Here is a 17,859-nt window from a genome sequence, read left to right on the forward strand (position 1 = left end):
CAAGTACTGGATGGTAGAGCAGAAGCCCAGTCATATCATTTACTGAGGGAGGGCCAAGTCTTGCCATGTAGAGGAGGGTAGAGCGGAGGCCTGCCACATCAAGAAGGGGTCCAGTTGTATCATGCATTGGGAGAGGGCCCAGTGATATCATGTACTGGAGGAAAGAATGTGGTCCAGTCAGATCTTGTACCCAAGGTTAGCATTGGTTTTAAAGAGGACCTTTCATCAGATTGGGCACAGGCAGTTCCATATACTGCTGGAAAGCTGACAGTGCGCTGAATTCAGTGCACTGTCGGCTTTCCCGATCTGTTCACCGGGTAAAGCGCTATCGGTCCCGGTACCGTAGCGCTTTACAGTCAGAAAGGCGTTTCTGATAGTTAGCTAGGGACGCCCTTCTGCCCAGCAGCGCCTATCGCGCTGTACTGTGGAGCGGAGAGGAACGCCCCCTCCCTCTCCTGATAATACTCGTCTATGGACGAGCACTGTGAGCAGAGGGAGGGGGCGTTCCTCCCTGCTCCACAGTACAGCACGATAGGCGCAGCTGGGCAGAAGGGCGTCCCTAGCTAAGTGTCAGAAACGCCCTTCTGACTTAAAGCGCTACGGTACCGGGACTGATAGCGCTTTACCCAGGGCACAGATCGGGAAAGCCGACAGTGCGCTGAATTCAGTGCTCTGTCAGCTTTCCAGCAGTATATAAAACTGTATGTGCCCGATCTGATGAAAGGTCCTCTTTAATTTTTTTTTTTTATTCCTGGCTGTTTATAATGCTACTGACCATTTAGGGTATATCAATATATCAACGCCAGACTGACCTTACTGATATCTCCTGATACCACAGGAACCGTCAAGGATCTAGAGCAGGGGCCATCAACCTTTGGCTCTCCAGCTGCTATGAAACTACATCTCCCAACATGCTCCATTCATTTCAATGGGAGTTCTAAGAACAGCAGAGCAAGTATGCATGCTGGGAGTTGTAGTTTTACAACACTTGGAGTGCTGACTGTTGCCTACCCCTGGTCTAGAGGGTCTCGGCCTGGGGGGGTAGATGGGCCAGAGATGGCGTGCTATCTTGTTTAAACATCACAAAAAAACCTTGTCCATATGTCATCTGCAATCACAGATCTGCAAAAGGAATTGTATGATGCACTATACTTTGAACAAAGAAGGAAAAAGCACATGGCGAAAAACAAGGCGCTCAACCCAGATATATATGTATAAAAAATCTTTATTGGAAAAAAAAAAAAAAAAAAGAGTTTAAATACAATTAAAAGAAGTCAATCCAGGTTTTAAGCTCACCATATCCATATAAAAACCTCCTCTGGGAGACCAGAACCGGAAAGGACTTCACCGATGAATATACAAACAAAACAGCAATAAAATTTGGCTCCAACCAGAGAGAGGAACATCCAAATAGGTCCAAGTTGTGAGTTTAAAACTTCAATATTTATTAATCATCCATATAAAAAGTGAAAAAAGGACCATTAGGACCATTTTTTTCACTTTTTATATGGATGATTAATAAATATTGAAGTTTTAACCCCTTAGCGACCCTTGACGTAACTGTACGTCATGGGTCGCATGGGGATGTATGGAGCGAGCTCACACGCTGAGCTCGCTCCATACACGGCAGATGCCGGCTGTATAATACAGCCAGGACCTGCCAATAACAGCAGCGGTCGGTGCCCGAGCCGATCGCTGCTGTTAACCCTTTACACACTGCGGTCATACGCGACCGCAGCGTGTAAACAGCGCAGGCGGCATGGGCGCCGCCATGTTTTGCCGATCGCCGCCCTCCTGAACGTCACAAGAAGGCGGTGATCGGTTGCTATGACAGCCGGAAGCCTATTGAAGGCTTCCAGGCTTGTCTCTGCACTAGATCTATTAGACAATGCCAGAGGCCTCGTCTAATAGAAGTGCTGGGATTCTGCTATTCACTGCAGTACTGTAGTATTGCAGTGAATAGTATGAGCGATCAGACCCCCTAGGTTTCAAGGTACCTAAGGGGTCTGATCATAAATGTAACAGAAGAAAAAAAAAAGTTTTTAAAAGTATTAAAAAAATAAAAAAAATATAAAAGTTCAAATCACCCCCCTTTCCCTAGATTAGCTATAAAAGTAATTAAAGAACATTAAACATAAACATATTAGGTATCCCCGCGCTCCAAAATGCCCGAACTATTAGAATATTAAAACATTTATCCCGTACTGCGAACGGCGTAGCGGCAAAAAAAATAAAAACAGCCAAAAAGCGTTTTTTTCAACACTTTGCCTCCTATAAAAAATTGAATAAAAAGTGATCAAACCATCAGATCTTTCCCCAAATGGTATCAATAGAAACGTCATTCTGTCCCGCATAAAAAGACACCACAACCAGCTCCATACATGGAAATATGAAAAAGTTACAGTTGTTAGAACATGATGACACAAATTTTTTTTTCTATTTTGCAAAGTTTATCATTTTTTTAAAAGTATCAAAACATTTCAAATACTATATAAATTTGGTATCACCGCGTTCGTACTGACACGTAGAACACAGGTAACATGTCATTTGTACCAAACAGTGAACGCTGTAAAAATTAAACCCATAAGAAAATGGCGCAAATGCATTTTTTCTCCAATTGCACCTCATTCTGAATTTTTTTCCAGCTTCCCAGTACATTGCACAGCATATTGAATGATGCCATTACAAAGTACAATTTGTCCCGCAAACAATAAGCCATCATGTGACTCTGTGAACTGAAAAATGAAAAAGTTATGGCTCTTGAAATGTGAGGAGGGAAAAACGAAAATGCGAAACAAAAAAATGGCCTGGTCCTTAAGGGGTTAAACTCACAACTTGGACCTATTTGGATGTTCCTCTCTCTGGTTGGAGCCGAATTTTATTGCTGTTTTGTTTGTACAATTAAAAGAAAACAAGACAGTGGAATCTAGAAAATGGCAGGAAAAGATTATAGTAGTTAGTGGGGTCGATTCAAGTCTGTATGTGCACACTGTGTGCGGAGTATGTAATGTATGGCGCTGACCCTGCCAATGCAACAATCTATACAGACAATACCCAACTGTAAGGTATAACCATAGAAAATCAATGAATAGGTTATATTGGTACAAGTGATCACGTGGTTTGTAATCAATATATATAATGTAATATCAGCACGGTGGCTCAGTGGTTAGCACTGCAGCCCTGGAGTCCTGGGTTCGAATCCCGCCTAGAACGACATTTGCAAGGAGTTTGTATGTTCTTCCCATGTTTGCGTGGGTTTCCTCCGGGTACTCCGGTTTCCTCCCACACGCCAAAGACATACTGTTAGAGACCGTAGATTGTGAGCCCTATATGGGACAGTGATTGTCAATGTCTGTAAAGCGCTGCGGAAAATGATGTCGCTATACAAGTAAGTATAATAAATAATATATATATATTTTTGCGTTATATAACGTGAAAATATGCAGAGACAGTACATACAACAGAGACAATGATCCCCTATACTTATCTGTTCTGCAAAATTAGGACATGTTTCATAATTTTCAGTCCTTGTATATGGCATGGACCGTAAAAAATTTGGTCGTGTGTCTGGTCTCATAGAAATGCATGTGTATGTACTTTGATAAACAATTGCGGATCAAAAGTACTGTCATGTGAAAGAATCCTTAACTGGGGGGTTTAATGTGGTAGCTGTTGAGTGTATACTGTCTATAGGTCTCAGCACCAGCCATGTCTTTATAAGTCAGTGAATCACTGCACACAACCCTAATCATTTTAATGGGTTTATTCCAACGTCAATTTTTTCCAGGGATCAACAGAGACTATCGTTCTGAGTTTCCGAACATCTCTACTTGGAAGTAATGACTCAGGATCATTAAAAGGATCCAGAACTACACCAGAAGAAGAAATTACTTTTACAGAGAAATTGCGCTTTGTTATTTTATGGTTTTCTGTTCCGAAGAAACATGGTGAGGAAATAGTTCTGCTGATCTACTGTAAGAATATCAGGGCAGGCACTGGAGAATTTCCTGTTTTTCTCCTGACTTTTAGCTCAATTGAAAATTTTTTGCTCCTGCAATGTTTTGACTATCCACTGTGGGGCAGTGTAATATCACATCTGTATTCTGAATAGCAGCCTGTACCCATATAAATATATATGTATGTAATGTAATATATATCCAAAAATAAGAGCACTAATACTACTATAATACTGCTCATATGTACTAAAATACAACTACTATAATACTATTCCTGTGTACTAGAATATAACTACTATAATACTGCTCCTATGTACAAGAATATAACTACTATAATACTGCTCCTATGTACAAGAATATAACTACTATATTACTGCTCCCATGTACAAGAATATAACTACTATAATACTGCTCCTATGTACAAGAATATAACTACTATAATACTGCTCCTATGTACAAGAATATAACTACTATAATACTGCTCCTATGTACAAGAATATAACTACTATAATACTGCTCCTATGTACAAGAATATAACTACTATAATACTGCTCCTATGTACAAGAATATAACTACTATAATACTACTCCTATGTACAAGAATATAACTACTATAATACTACCTGCTATGTACAAGAATATAACTACTATAATACTACTCCTATGTACATGAATATAACTACTATAATACTGCTCCTATGTACAAAAATATAACTACTATAATACTGCAACTATGTACAAGAATATAACTACTATAATACTACTCCTATGTACAAGAATATAACTACTATAATACTGCAACTATGTACAAGAATATAACTACTATAATACTACTCCTATGTACAAGAATATAACTACTATAATACTACTCCTATGTACAAGAATATAACTACTATAATACTACCTCCTATGTACATGAATATAACTACTATAATACTACCTCCTATGTACAAGAATATAACTACTATAATACTGCTCCTATGTACAAGAATATAACTACTATAATACTACTCCTATGTACAAGAATATAACTACTATAATACTGCTCCTATGTACAAGAATATAACTACTATAATACTACTCCTATGTACAAGAATATAACTACTATAATACTACTCCTATGTACAAGAATATAACTACTATAATACTACCTCCTATGTACAAGAATATAACTACTATAATACTACCTCCTATGTACAAGAATATAACTACTATAATACTGCTCCTATGTACAAGAATATAACTACTATAATACTACTCCTATGTACAAGAATATAACTACTATAATACTGCTCCTATGTACAAGAATATAACTACTATAATACTGCTCCTATGTACAAGAATATAACATGCTGCTCCTATGTACAGTGTTGGCCAAAAGTATTGGCACCCCTGCAATTCTGTCAGATAATACTCTTTTTTTTCCAGAAAATGATTGCAATCACAAATTCTTTGGCATTATTATCTTAATTTAATTAGTCTTCAATGGAAAACCAAAAAAGAATTGTCAAAAATTGGATATAATTCCACAGCAAACATAAAAAAGGGGGTGGACAAAAGTATTGGCACTGTTTGAAAAATCATGTGATGCTTCTCTAATTTGTGTAATTAACAGCACCTGTTACTTACCTGAGGCACCTAACAGGTGGTGGCAATAACTAAATCGCACTTGCAGCCAGTTGAAATGGATTAAAGTTGACTCAACCTCTGTCCTGTGTCCTTGTGTGTACCACATTGAGCATGGAGAAAAGAAAGAAGACCAAAGAACTGTCTGAGGACTTGAGAAGCAAAATTGTGAGGAAGCATGAACAATCTCAAGGCTACAAGTCCATCTCCAAAGACCTGAATGTTCCTGTGTCTACCGTGTGCAGTGTCATCAAGAAGTGTAAAGCCCATGGCACTGTGACTAACCTCCCTAGATGTGGACGGAAAAGAAAAATTGACGAGAGATTTCAACACAAGATTGTGCGGATGGTGGATAAAGAACCTCGACTAACATCCAAACAAGTTCAAGCTGCCCTGCAGTTCGAGGGTACAACAGTGTCAGCCCGTACTATCCGTAGGCGTCTGAATGAAAAGGGACTGTATGGTAGGAGACCCAGGAAGACCCCACTTCTTACCCAGAGACATAAAAAAGCCAGGCTGGAGTTTGCCAAAACTTACCTGAGAAAGCCAAAAATGTTCTGGAAGAATGTTCTCTGGTCAGATGAGACAAAAGTAGGAAAAGGCATCAACATAGAGTTTACAGAAAAAAAAAAGAGGCCTTCAAAGAAAAGAACACGGTCCCTACAGTCAAACATGGCGGAGGTTCCCTGATGTTTTGGGGTTGCTTTGCTGCCTCTGGCACTGGACTGCTTGACCGTGTACATGGCATTATGAAGTCTGAAGGCGACCAACATATTGTGCAGCATAATGTAGGGCCCAGTGTGAGAAAGCTGGGTCTCCCTCAGAGGTCAGGGGTCTTCCAGCAGGACAATGACCCAAAACACACTTCAGGTCAGCACTAGAAAATGGTTTGAGAGAAAGCCCTGGAGACTTGTAAGGTGGCAGCAATGAGTCCAGACCTGAATCCCATAGAACACCTGTGGGGGAGAGATCTCATGATGGCAGTTTGGAGAAGGCCCCCTACACATCTCAGGGGGGACCTGGAGCAGTTTGCCAAAGAAGAATGGTCTAAAATTCCAGCAGAGACTTGTAAGAAACTCATTGCTGGTTACCGGAAGCGGTTGTGTGCAGTTATTGTGTCTAAAGGTTGTGCTACCAAGTATTAGGCTGAGGGGGCCAATACTTCTGTCCGGCCCATTTTTGGAGTTTTGTGTAAAATGATCAATGATTTGACTTTTTTTTTCATTCTCTTTTGTGTTTTTTCATTGCAAGCAAAATATAAAACTCTGGGAGAAAATGAGTATTATCTGACAATTGCAGGGGTGCCAGTACTTTTGGCCAACACTGTACAAGAATATAACTACTATAATACTGCTCCTATGTATAAGAATATAACTACTTTCCTGTTTGTCTGTTGGTAGTACACCATTGGGATATTTTTCCCTTAAGTAGAATTAGGCTTGGTTCACACATCAGTATGCCATCCATTCGTTTGAATTCAGTTTGAGACTTTAAAATGGACTGCTGCACATACTGATTGTATACTGACACCTTTTTATTCTGATGGCAAACACTTTCTGTCCCCTAGAGGACAGATAAGGGGATTAAAAGTAGAAAATTGTAAACAGAGTCGAGATAAGGCATTTATTATATCTCCTTATCTCTACTCTGTTTACAATTTTCTACTTTTAATCCCCTTATCTGTCCTCTAGGGGACAGAAAGTGTTTGCCATTAGGATAAAAAGGTGTCAGTATACAATCAGTATGTGCAGCAGTCCATTTTAAAGTCTCAAACTGAATTCAAACGAATGGATGGCATACTGATGTGTGAACCAAGCATTAGAAGAGACAGGTTAACAAGCAATAATCATTAATTAATCAATCAATCAGGACCTTCCTATAAGGGGACTACTAATCCACTGAGTAACTGTATTTTTTATTTCTCATTAGACACGGAGTACAGGTTAGACGGTTGATCTGCAGCCTTATTGACACCATATTGGGAAAGGAAGAAGTAAATGGAATTGTTCGGATGCTCGGGGAGAACGTGCCACAAGATTTCAGAGGGGATTTAAACCTCCCCGCCGTAGGCAATGTGTAAGCATCACTTGCCGAAGAAGCCACAAATCGTGAGTACATCAAAAAGGCCATACTATTAACATTGTGTTGGCATCTAGTATGAGTAAGTCGATATTGGCTCAGCTGTATTTTATTAGCCAGCTCTGCTTTATAACTATTGTGGGGTTGATCATTGGCTCACTTTTCACATGACTACCAGATTAAAACTTGGTTTTGTCCATTATTTTTGGATTGCTCACAAATGCCGTAGGTGAAGAATGTAGCAGAGTCTTTGTGTGACGCTCCACTAGATATAATCCAAAATTCGCCACTCTCTAATGGTCCATTTGTTTCCAGCAGACAGATTTCTTACCAGACAGACCAGCTCATTCCTCCTTCAACAGGTATACGACAAATTCATAGAGAAAGCCGCATTAGAACCAGTCTCATGCAGTCAACAAGGAAAAGGAGCATATTCCAGAGTTTTCCTGATATCTAATCCAGACAACAAATGGGGACTTTTAGATCTGACAGATCTAACAGATTCCTGTGATAGAAAAAAATCAGAATGGAGACCAGCTGCTCAGCGATGTTTTCCAAAAGAGAAACCTTATGTCCTCAATCGATCTCTCAGATACATACCTGCGTATTCTCATTCTTCGAGTTCATCGCGGGTTTCTGGGAATTGCCATACACACGGGTACAGGAATATTACATTACCAGTTCAGACGTCTTCTATTTGGCATCACCTTAGCCCCTTGAGTGTTTACGAAGGTCGTCAAAGCAGCAGCCCTACGTCTTAAGGGAATTACAGTCATACCATATCTGGACGACTGGCTCCTTACATCTCCTTCAAGGGAATTGTATCTTATTCATTGTCAGAGGACTCTGAAGTCTCTAGAGGAGCATGGATTTCTTGTGAACAAGAAAAAAATAAATCTCAACTCTGTCCACTACAGGAAAACAAGTTTTTGGGATTTCTAGTCAGCTAACACTCTATGAAGGTGAGACTCTCCAGAACGGAGTCAGAAGATCACAAAAGAAGTGTTATAGATGCAAAAGCCCAGATCAGATGCCTGCAAACAAACATTCTATCAGTATGGGCCAAGAATTCGGATCACCTGGACAAGAGCTTCTCTCTATCTCCTAGATTTGAAATGATGGTTGAATCCACACAGACTCATGGTGGGGAAGACTATGTTCCAACATCCTAAGAAGACTCTCACTACAGATGTTCCTCTTGGGGCTGGATTGTCCATGTACAGAACTAGTGGGTTCAACACCCATGGTCATCAGAGAAAAGGGTTCTATCCTCCAACATGTAGGTACTGAGAGCACTGCATCACTTCCAACCATTCCTGGTGAACCTCAGCATCTTGGTACAAACAGAAAACCTAGTGTCTGTTTTCTACAGCAGGGCCCCAGTGCTAATGCCCACAATCAGTGCCTGCACTGACTGAGGGCATTAAAGTCCTGGTGCCTCAGTCAAAGCTGACTGAGGCGCCATTTTGCCAGTGCCATATGGGTTCCACCATTTTGCAGGGGAACACCGGCACCTTGGATGACATCCCATTACTATGACGGGCCCAACAAAATAAGACACCCTATGCTGAACACGGAAGTATACAAAAGTTACAGGTATCCGAATATGGCGACTTTTAGAAAAAAAATTATTTTTGAAAAGTTTTAGATCTTTATTAAGGGGTTAAAATGTAAATAAAACTATATGGTAATTTTGGTATCCCCGGAATCGTACCAAAGCATAGAATACAAGTGACCTGTCATTTTGACTGCCATAAAAATGCTATAAAAATGAAGCCCGGAAGAAAGTAGCACAAATGGACTTTTGCCTCCAATTCCACCCCATTATGAATTTTTCACAGTTTCCCAGTACATTTCACAGAATAATAAATGGTACCATTACGAAGAGCAATTTGTCCTGTAAATATTAAACTTTCATATGGCTCTGAGAGTGAAAATATAGAAAAGTTATGAAGATTGGAAGGCGGGGAGTCAAAAAACAAATTAAAAAAAGCCACCAGCAAGAAGGGGTTAAAAACCTTCTTTCTAGACAGAATTACATAAGCCCGGAGGATTAGTGAATTACAAGCCCTCTCCTGCAGAGATCCATATCTACGAATCCAGGATGACTGCGTGATTATATGAACATTACCTGAATTTATTTCAAATGTTTCTTCTACTTCCAACACCAATTAGGAAATAACCTTACCTGTGTTCTGGCCTCATCCTGAAAATGACCATTAGATGTTAGAAGAGCCATCCTGTCTTAGGCCTGGTTCACATCTCAGTTTGGCATTCCTTTCAGGAAGTCCACTTAGGGACACTCTGGACAGAATACCGAACGCATTAAGAAGAGGTTAGCTAAGAAACCACATGGACCCCAAAGACTATAATGAGGTCCGCTCAGTGGCCAAACGAATCATGCGTAGAGAAAAGTACTGCAAGCAGCACCTTTCTCTCTGCATGACATAATGGCCAGGGCTACTTTAACCATAGTGCCATCGGTGTACTTGCATCGGTTCCTATGGTAGCAAGCGCTCCCTTTGAATAATGGGACAGTTCTATTTTTTTTTTATTTTTTTTTTTATATTTGGAGTGCTGTTCATTTGTTACATTATCTACATGCGATCATACATACATCATACCCCTGCAATTCAGCCAGATAATACTCATGTTCTTCCAGAAAATTATTGCAAGCACAAACTCTTTGGTAATATCTTCATTTATTTTGTTTGCAATGAAAAAACACAAAAGAGAATGAAAAAAAAAAGTCAAATCATCGATCATTTTACACAAAACTCCAAAAATGGGCCGGACAAAAGTAGTGGCCCCCTCAGCCTAATACTTGGTAGCACAACCTTTAGACACAATAACTGTGCACAACCGCTTCCGGTAACCAGCAATGAGTTTCTTACAAGGCTCTGCTGGAATTTTAGACCATTCTTCTTTGGCAAACTGCTCCAGGTCTCTGAGATGTGAAGGGGGCCTTCTCCAAACTGCCATCAAGAGATCTCTCCCCCACAGGTGTTCTATGGGATTCAGGGCTGGACTCATTGCTGCCACTTTACAAGTCTCCAGGGCTTTCTCTCAAACCATTTTCTAGTGTTTTTTGAAGTGTGTTTTGGGTCATTGTCCTGCTGGAAGACCCCTGACCTCTGAGGGAGACCCAGCTTTCTCACACTGGGCCCTACATTATGCTGCACAATGTGTTGGTAGTCTTCAGACTTCATAATGCCATGCACACGGTCAAGCAGTCGAGTGCCAGAGGCAGCAAAGCAACCCCAAAACATCAGGGAACCTCCGCCATGTTTGACTGTAGGGACTGTGTTCTTTTCTTTGAAGGCCTCTTTTTTTTTTCCCCTGTAAACTCTATGTTGATGCCTTTTCCCAAAAAACTCTACTTTTGTCTCCTCTGACCAGAGAACATTCTTCCAAAACGTTTTTGGCTTTCTCAGGTAAGTTTTGGCAAACTCCAGCCTGGCTTTTTTATGTCTCTGGGTAAGAAGTGGGGTCTTACTGGGTCTCCTACCATACAGTCCCTTTTCATTCAGACACTGACGGATAGTACGGGGTGACACTGTTGTACCCTCGGACTGCAGGGCAGCTTGAACTTGTTTGGATGTTAGTCGAGGTTCTTTATCCACCATCCGCACAATCTTGCGTTGAAATCTCTCGTCAATTTTTCTTTTCCGTCCACATCTAGGGAGGTTAGTCACAGTGCCATGGGCTTTACACCTCTTGATGACACTGCGCACGGTAGACACAGGAACATTCAGGTCTTTGGAGATGGACTTGTAGCCTTGAGATTGCTCATGCTTCCTCACAATTTTGCTTCTCAAGTCCTCATACAGTTTTTGGTCTTCTTTCTTTTCTCCATGATCAATGTGGTACACACAAGGACACAGGACCGAAGTTGAGTCAACTTTAATCCATTTCTACTGGCTGCAAGTGTGATTTAGTTATTGCCACCACCTGTTAGGTGCCTCAGGTAAGTAACAGGTGCTGTTAATTACACAAATTAGAGAAGCATCAAATGATTTTTCAAACAGTGCCAATACTTTTGTCCACCCCCTTTTTTATGTTTGCTGTGGAATTATATCCAATTTGGCTTTTTGACAATTCTTTTTGTGGTTTTATAATACCAAAGAATTTGTGATTGCAATCATTTTCTGGAAGAAAAACAGTTGTACAGAGCAGCACCAGAAAAAGACCTGACCCGGTCAGTGCGTGCAAGTTCCAAGTGATCAGGCATACAGTGTTGGCCAAAAGTATTGGCACCCCTGCAATTCTGTCAGATAATACCCATTTTTTAGTATAATACTGCTCCTATGTACAAGAATATAACTACTATAATACTGCTCCTATGTACAAGAATATAACTACTATAATACTGCTCCTATGTACAAGAATATAACTACTATAATACCGCTCCTATGTACAAGAATGTAACTACTATAATACTGCTCCTATGTACAAGAATATAACTACTATAATGCTACTCCTATGTACAAGAATATAACTACTATAATACTGCCTCCTATGTACAAGAATATAACTACTATAATACTGCTCCTGTGTACAAGAATATAACTACTATAATACTGCCTCCTATGTACAAGAATATAGCTACTATATTACTGCTCATATGTACAAGAATATAACTACTATAATACCGCTCCTATGTACAAGAATATAACTACTATAATACTACTCCTATGTACAAGAATATAACTACTATATTACTGCTCCTATGTACAAGAATTTAACTACTATAATACCGCTCCTATGTACAAGAATATAGCTACTATAATACTGCTCCTATGTACAAGAATATAACTACTATAATACTGCTCCTATGTACAAGAATATAACTACTATAATACTACCTCCTATGTACAAGAATATAGCTACTATAATACTGCTCCTGTGTACAAGAATATAACTACTATAATACTGCCTCCTATGTACAAGAATATAACTACTATAATACTGCTCCTGTGTACAAGAATATAACTACTATAATACTGCCTCCTATGTACAAGAATATAACTACTATAATACCGCTCCTATGTACAGTTATGTCTAATCATAATAAATTTAAATAAAGCTTCTGGCCCAGGTTTGCATGTACCCATGGGTATTTAGGGAATTGAGCAGTAGAGATTACAAATCTGTACTTGGGCAGGGGATACTACAAGATTGTTTGTTTGGGGTTGTTGGACTTTTCTGATTCAAGAGTTTGTACACTGCAATGATGGATCTGTGAAGCTGCTCTGACATGTAACTGGCTCTAGAACCATATCTGACAACAATGAGGGTTCTTGTCATCTCCTTGAGACTTGATGTTATGACTCATCAGGATTCTTTAGGCTGTGATGTAATGGTGATTCAGCATTTTCTACTACATTTGTATATCAGGGATTCCTTCACTGGAAGATGAATTTGAAAACTGTTTATGTAGACAACGACACATTGTTTACAACTATACACACAATTCCATGGACTGATGTATGTACATGCACAGTCACTCTAACCATGCATTCTGTACAGCCATAGTCACACTGACTGGTCACACTGTACATCCACATTCATACTGACCGTTCACATTGTATATCCATAATCACATTAACTGATCACTCTGTACATCGATAGTCACACTAATCAGTCACAATTTAATAATAAATAATAATTTACATTCACAATCATACTGACCGGTCACAGTGTACAACTGCAGTCATGGCGACCGAATAATAATAATATAAATAAAATTTATTATTATATTATTATGGCGACCGAATACGCTGTACATTAAGATCTCACTGTAAATCTACATTTTCACTGACCGGTCATTCTGCATAACCGCATTCACACTGACTGGTCACTTTGTACATCGACAGTCACACTGACCAAATACACTGTACATCCGGTTGCGCTGACCGGTCAGACTGAACATCCACAGTCACACTGTATATCCACAGTCATATGGGCCAGTCACACTGTACATCTGTAGTCACATGGACCAATCACAATGTATGTGCACAGTCATATGGACCGGTAACACTGTATAATCACAGTCACACGGACTGGTCCCATTGTATATTTACAGTCACGCTGTATATCTACAGTCACGTGGACTCATCACGCTGTATATTCACAGTCACACGGACTGGTCACATTGTATATATACAATCACGTGGACTGATCACACTGTATATTCACAGTCACACAGACTGGTCACATTGTATATCTACAGTCATATGAGCTGATCACGCTGTATATTCACAATCACATGGACTGGTCACGCTACATATCTACAGTCACGTGGACTGATCACACTGTATATTCACAGTCACACAGACTGGTGACGCTGTTTATCCAGTCACATGGACTGATTACCATTTCAGCTCCAGTTACATAATAAGCAGCAGGTGATGGGTTAATTCTTAGATCTGATATTATTGAACTTGAAACTGTTCTGCATATTCTGTGCCCAGGTCCCCTTCTGGGTGCCCTATTCCTGGATGACAACCATCAGGGTGTTGATGTAGCAGAGCTGGGCTGTCAGTTGTAGTGTCAGCCATCCATCCTTAAAAGGGATCAGGGCTGCAGATTATGGTGACATCAGACATGAGGTCAGCAGCGTCTCCTCCTCCTCCTTACAAGTAGGACATGCCTGTTGTAACTGAGCTGGTGGTTGCATCAGGGAGGAGGAGGAAGACGACGACGACGGCGACGACTTCATTATCATAAGTGGATATCCTTGTACTGTGGTGACCTGGCATTAACTCTACACCCAGGCACTGTCCCTGTATAGCAGTGCACAGTATACATATATTCAGTGTTTGCATCTTGGCCCCCGCTTGTGTATTCACACATTTTCACAAAACTGCTACAATGATTCAGCATGATGGCACATGTGAATACAACCATATGTGTAGGCATGCTTATGTGTGTGATCTTCAACACACTGTATACACATAGACTACACGTTGTACACGCACAGCCTACACTGCGTACAACACACTGTATACACAACCTACACTGCATACAACACATTGTACACATTCAATATACACAGTACACAACACCTACAACACAATGTACACATACAACATACACTCTATACAACACCCACTGCACAAATACAGCATTCATTGTATACAGTACCTTCAACACACTACGCACACAGCATATATTGCATATACTGCCCACAACACTGACAACACACTGTACACATACATCATATGATGCACACAACTGAACACACAGCATATACTGTACACAAAAGCTTCAGCAGACTGTACACACAATATATAGTATACACACAGCAAACTCTGCAAATAATACATACAACCCACTGTATACACAGAATACATTTTAACACTGTACACACACAACATACACTGCAGTTAACACCTACAACACACTGTACACAATACTGTACACACCATCCACAATATATACATCACACAAAGAACTGTACACATAAGATACCACACACAGCATATACACTACACAGTCTATCCATAGTGCTGCTCTTTGGTGAGGGGTGTAGAGCAGGTGCAGGTGTGCCTGGACTGTCAGACCGAAATTCCCGTGACGTCACCTGATACTACAAGGCTGAACTGTTCCTATTGTCACATCCTGTTCTGTCAGTTCTGCTTAAACAAGAGGCGGTGGTAACTGCGTATATTGTCTGCATTCCAGCGTCAGTCAATATAGTACAAGCTCACAACAATCATAGTGGAAGCGCCCTGTACAGCTGTGATGGTGCTCCCTACCCCTGCAGTAATGATAGACTCCCCTGTACAGCTGCGATGGTGATCCCTACTCCTGCAGTAATGGTATAAGCTCCCCTGTGTAGCTGTGATGGTGCTCCCTACCCCTGCAGTAATGGTAGAGACTCCCCTATACATCTGCAATGGTACTCCCTATCCCTGGTGTAATGCTAGAGACTCCCCTGTACATCTGCGATGGTGCTCCCTACCACTGTAGTAATAGTAGAAAATCCCCTGTACAATTGTGATGGTGCTCTCTTCCCTGCAGTAATGGTAGAGTCTCCCCTGTACAGCTGTTTTGGTTCTCCCTACCCCTGCAGTAATAGTAGAGGCTCCCTTGTAAAGCTGTGATGGTTCTCCTTACCCCTGCAGTAATGGTAGAGGCTCCCCTGTACAGCTGTGGTGGTGCTCTCTTCCCTGCAGTAATGGTAGAGACTCCCCTGTACAGCTGTAATGGTGCTCCCTACCCCTGCAGTAATGGCAGAGACTCCCCTGTACAGCTGTGGTGGTGCTCTCTTCCCTGCAGTAATGGCAGAGGCTCCCCTGTATAGCTGTTTTGGTTCTCCCTACCCCTGCAGTAATAGTAGAGGCTCCCTTGTAAAGCTGTGATGGTTCTCCTTACCCCTGCAGTATTGGCAGAGGCTCCCCTGTACAGCTGTGATGGTGCTCTCTTCCCTGCAGTAATGGTAGAGACTCCCCTGTACAGCTGTAATGGTGCTCCCTACCCCTGCAGTAATGGCAGAGACTCCCCTGTACAGCTGTGGTGGTGCTCTCTTCCCTGCAGTAATGGCAGAGGCTCCCCTGTATAGCTGTAATGGTGCTCGCTACCCCTGCAGTAATGGCAGAGGCTCCCCTGTAAATCTGTGATGGTGCTCCCTACCCCTGCAGTAATGGTAGAGGCTCCCCTGTAAATCTGTGATGGTGCTCTCTTCCCTGTAGTAATGGCTTCCCTGCACAGCTATGATGGTTCTCCAGCCACATTTATGTGGGGGCGCTGGACATGCACACAGAGTGGCTAAAAGGAACAGAGCCGTGCAAGTGTGCACATTCTGAAAACAATTGTGTGAACAGAGCCTTAAAGCTATAATCTGCCATCATCTTCTGGGATTACTGGAGAATGCTAATACCGGTGCAGGGTGGAGTCGGCGCTGCTCATTACCACTGATCCCTCCGGGAAGATTATTAGAAGAAATCAGGAATTCACTAATAGGAAGTTTTATTGCTGCCGACAAATCGCTCCTGCCGGGGCCTGTAATACACATAACGAGGCCTGATCCTGCCGAAGGGGTCTCAGGTACCTCATGAAAACAAAATTCTCTTTGTCATGTCCTAGACATTGTCAGTCCTTGAGATGTTGTCTCCATTGGTCCTTCTTTATGTATACTCGAAACAAGAAGATAGACACTGAGCAAACTTATAGTGTAGAAAATCGTGAGATCTCAATGGAAAATATTCAAGATAACAATAGTATTGGACCAGATGGCCTCACACCTGGTGTGGTTGTGACACCCGTTCACAACCACGTATATTAGTTTATAGACGGGTGGAGGGAGCAGCACGTCTCATGTACACCGATCAAGGAGCAACTGGGGAGGAACAGTTTCATGCACTTGAGAAAGGGCGTGCGAGCCCGAAACGCAGTGGTTTTTTTGCGTTGTACATCTCCTTTAACTAATAAACCTGCTGTGACCTGCGAGCGCCGTCCGTTACTTCTTTGAATTTTCTTCTTTATGTATAGACTCATCTTTTTCTGGTACAACTGGGTAATAGTCAACATGGCGCATTTGGTATTTGGTGCAGGTCATCAGTGTTCTAGTGCTTTCAAAAGCTGCATTGTTACTGATGCACCGTTGTTCGCACACATAGTCTACAATATGCCACTTACCTGAGTGCAACCAGTGCAACAGTCTGCAGCAACTGTCATGGCGCTTACCTGGTCAACCCTTTCTTGTTAGCCGCACAGTCAAACCACCTCTTGCAGGTCGCCTATAGGAGCTCCTTGATCACAAAGGAAGGAAGACCCAGGACATCGGTTGAAGAGCTGCCTGGACATTACAGAAGCTGAGCAGAGAGCGGGTCTAGATTCATCCAATGCTTTCCACTAGAGCAGGGTCTTCCTCGAGCAAACCCGGGTCACCGCTAGGTAAAGTACTGGTGGTGTCCCAGATGTGAGAGCCAGATGATGTCTTGAGAATTGTTGAGATATCTTTAGTTAACCCACCTGAAGATGCTCCAAGCCAAGTACTTTCCACCTGTAGCCTATATATATATATATATATATATATATATATATATATATATATATATATATATATTCTTAGGAATTTCCAAGCTCAGCCCATGTAGCAACCTATCTAGGATTTTGTATAGCCCAGTCGTAGACCACCCACCCAGGAGGATATCAGGGGACATTAGTCAGTGACAGACAACCAAGTTACCATT

The 17,859-nt window shown here is 41.3% G+C and overlaps 1 protein-coding gene across 1 annotated transcript in view; it reads left to right on the forward strand.

The window, feature by feature from the left end:
• BRWD3 (bromodomain and WD repeat domain containing 3) overlaps positions 1–17,859 on the forward strand; it is a 356,261-nt gene that overhangs the window by 277,529 nt on the left and 60,873 nt on the right. The gene's annotated exons all lie outside the window — the stretch shown is intronic.

The sequence above is a fragment of the Leptodactylus fuscus genome, chromosome 11 (genome assembly GCF_031893055.1).
Source record: "Leptodactylus fuscus isolate aLepFus1 chromosome 11, aLepFus1.hap2, whole genome shotgun sequence".
In the NCBI taxonomy this organism is placed as follows: domain Eukaryota; kingdom Metazoa; phylum Chordata; class Amphibia; order Anura; family Leptodactylidae; genus Leptodactylus; species Leptodactylus fuscus.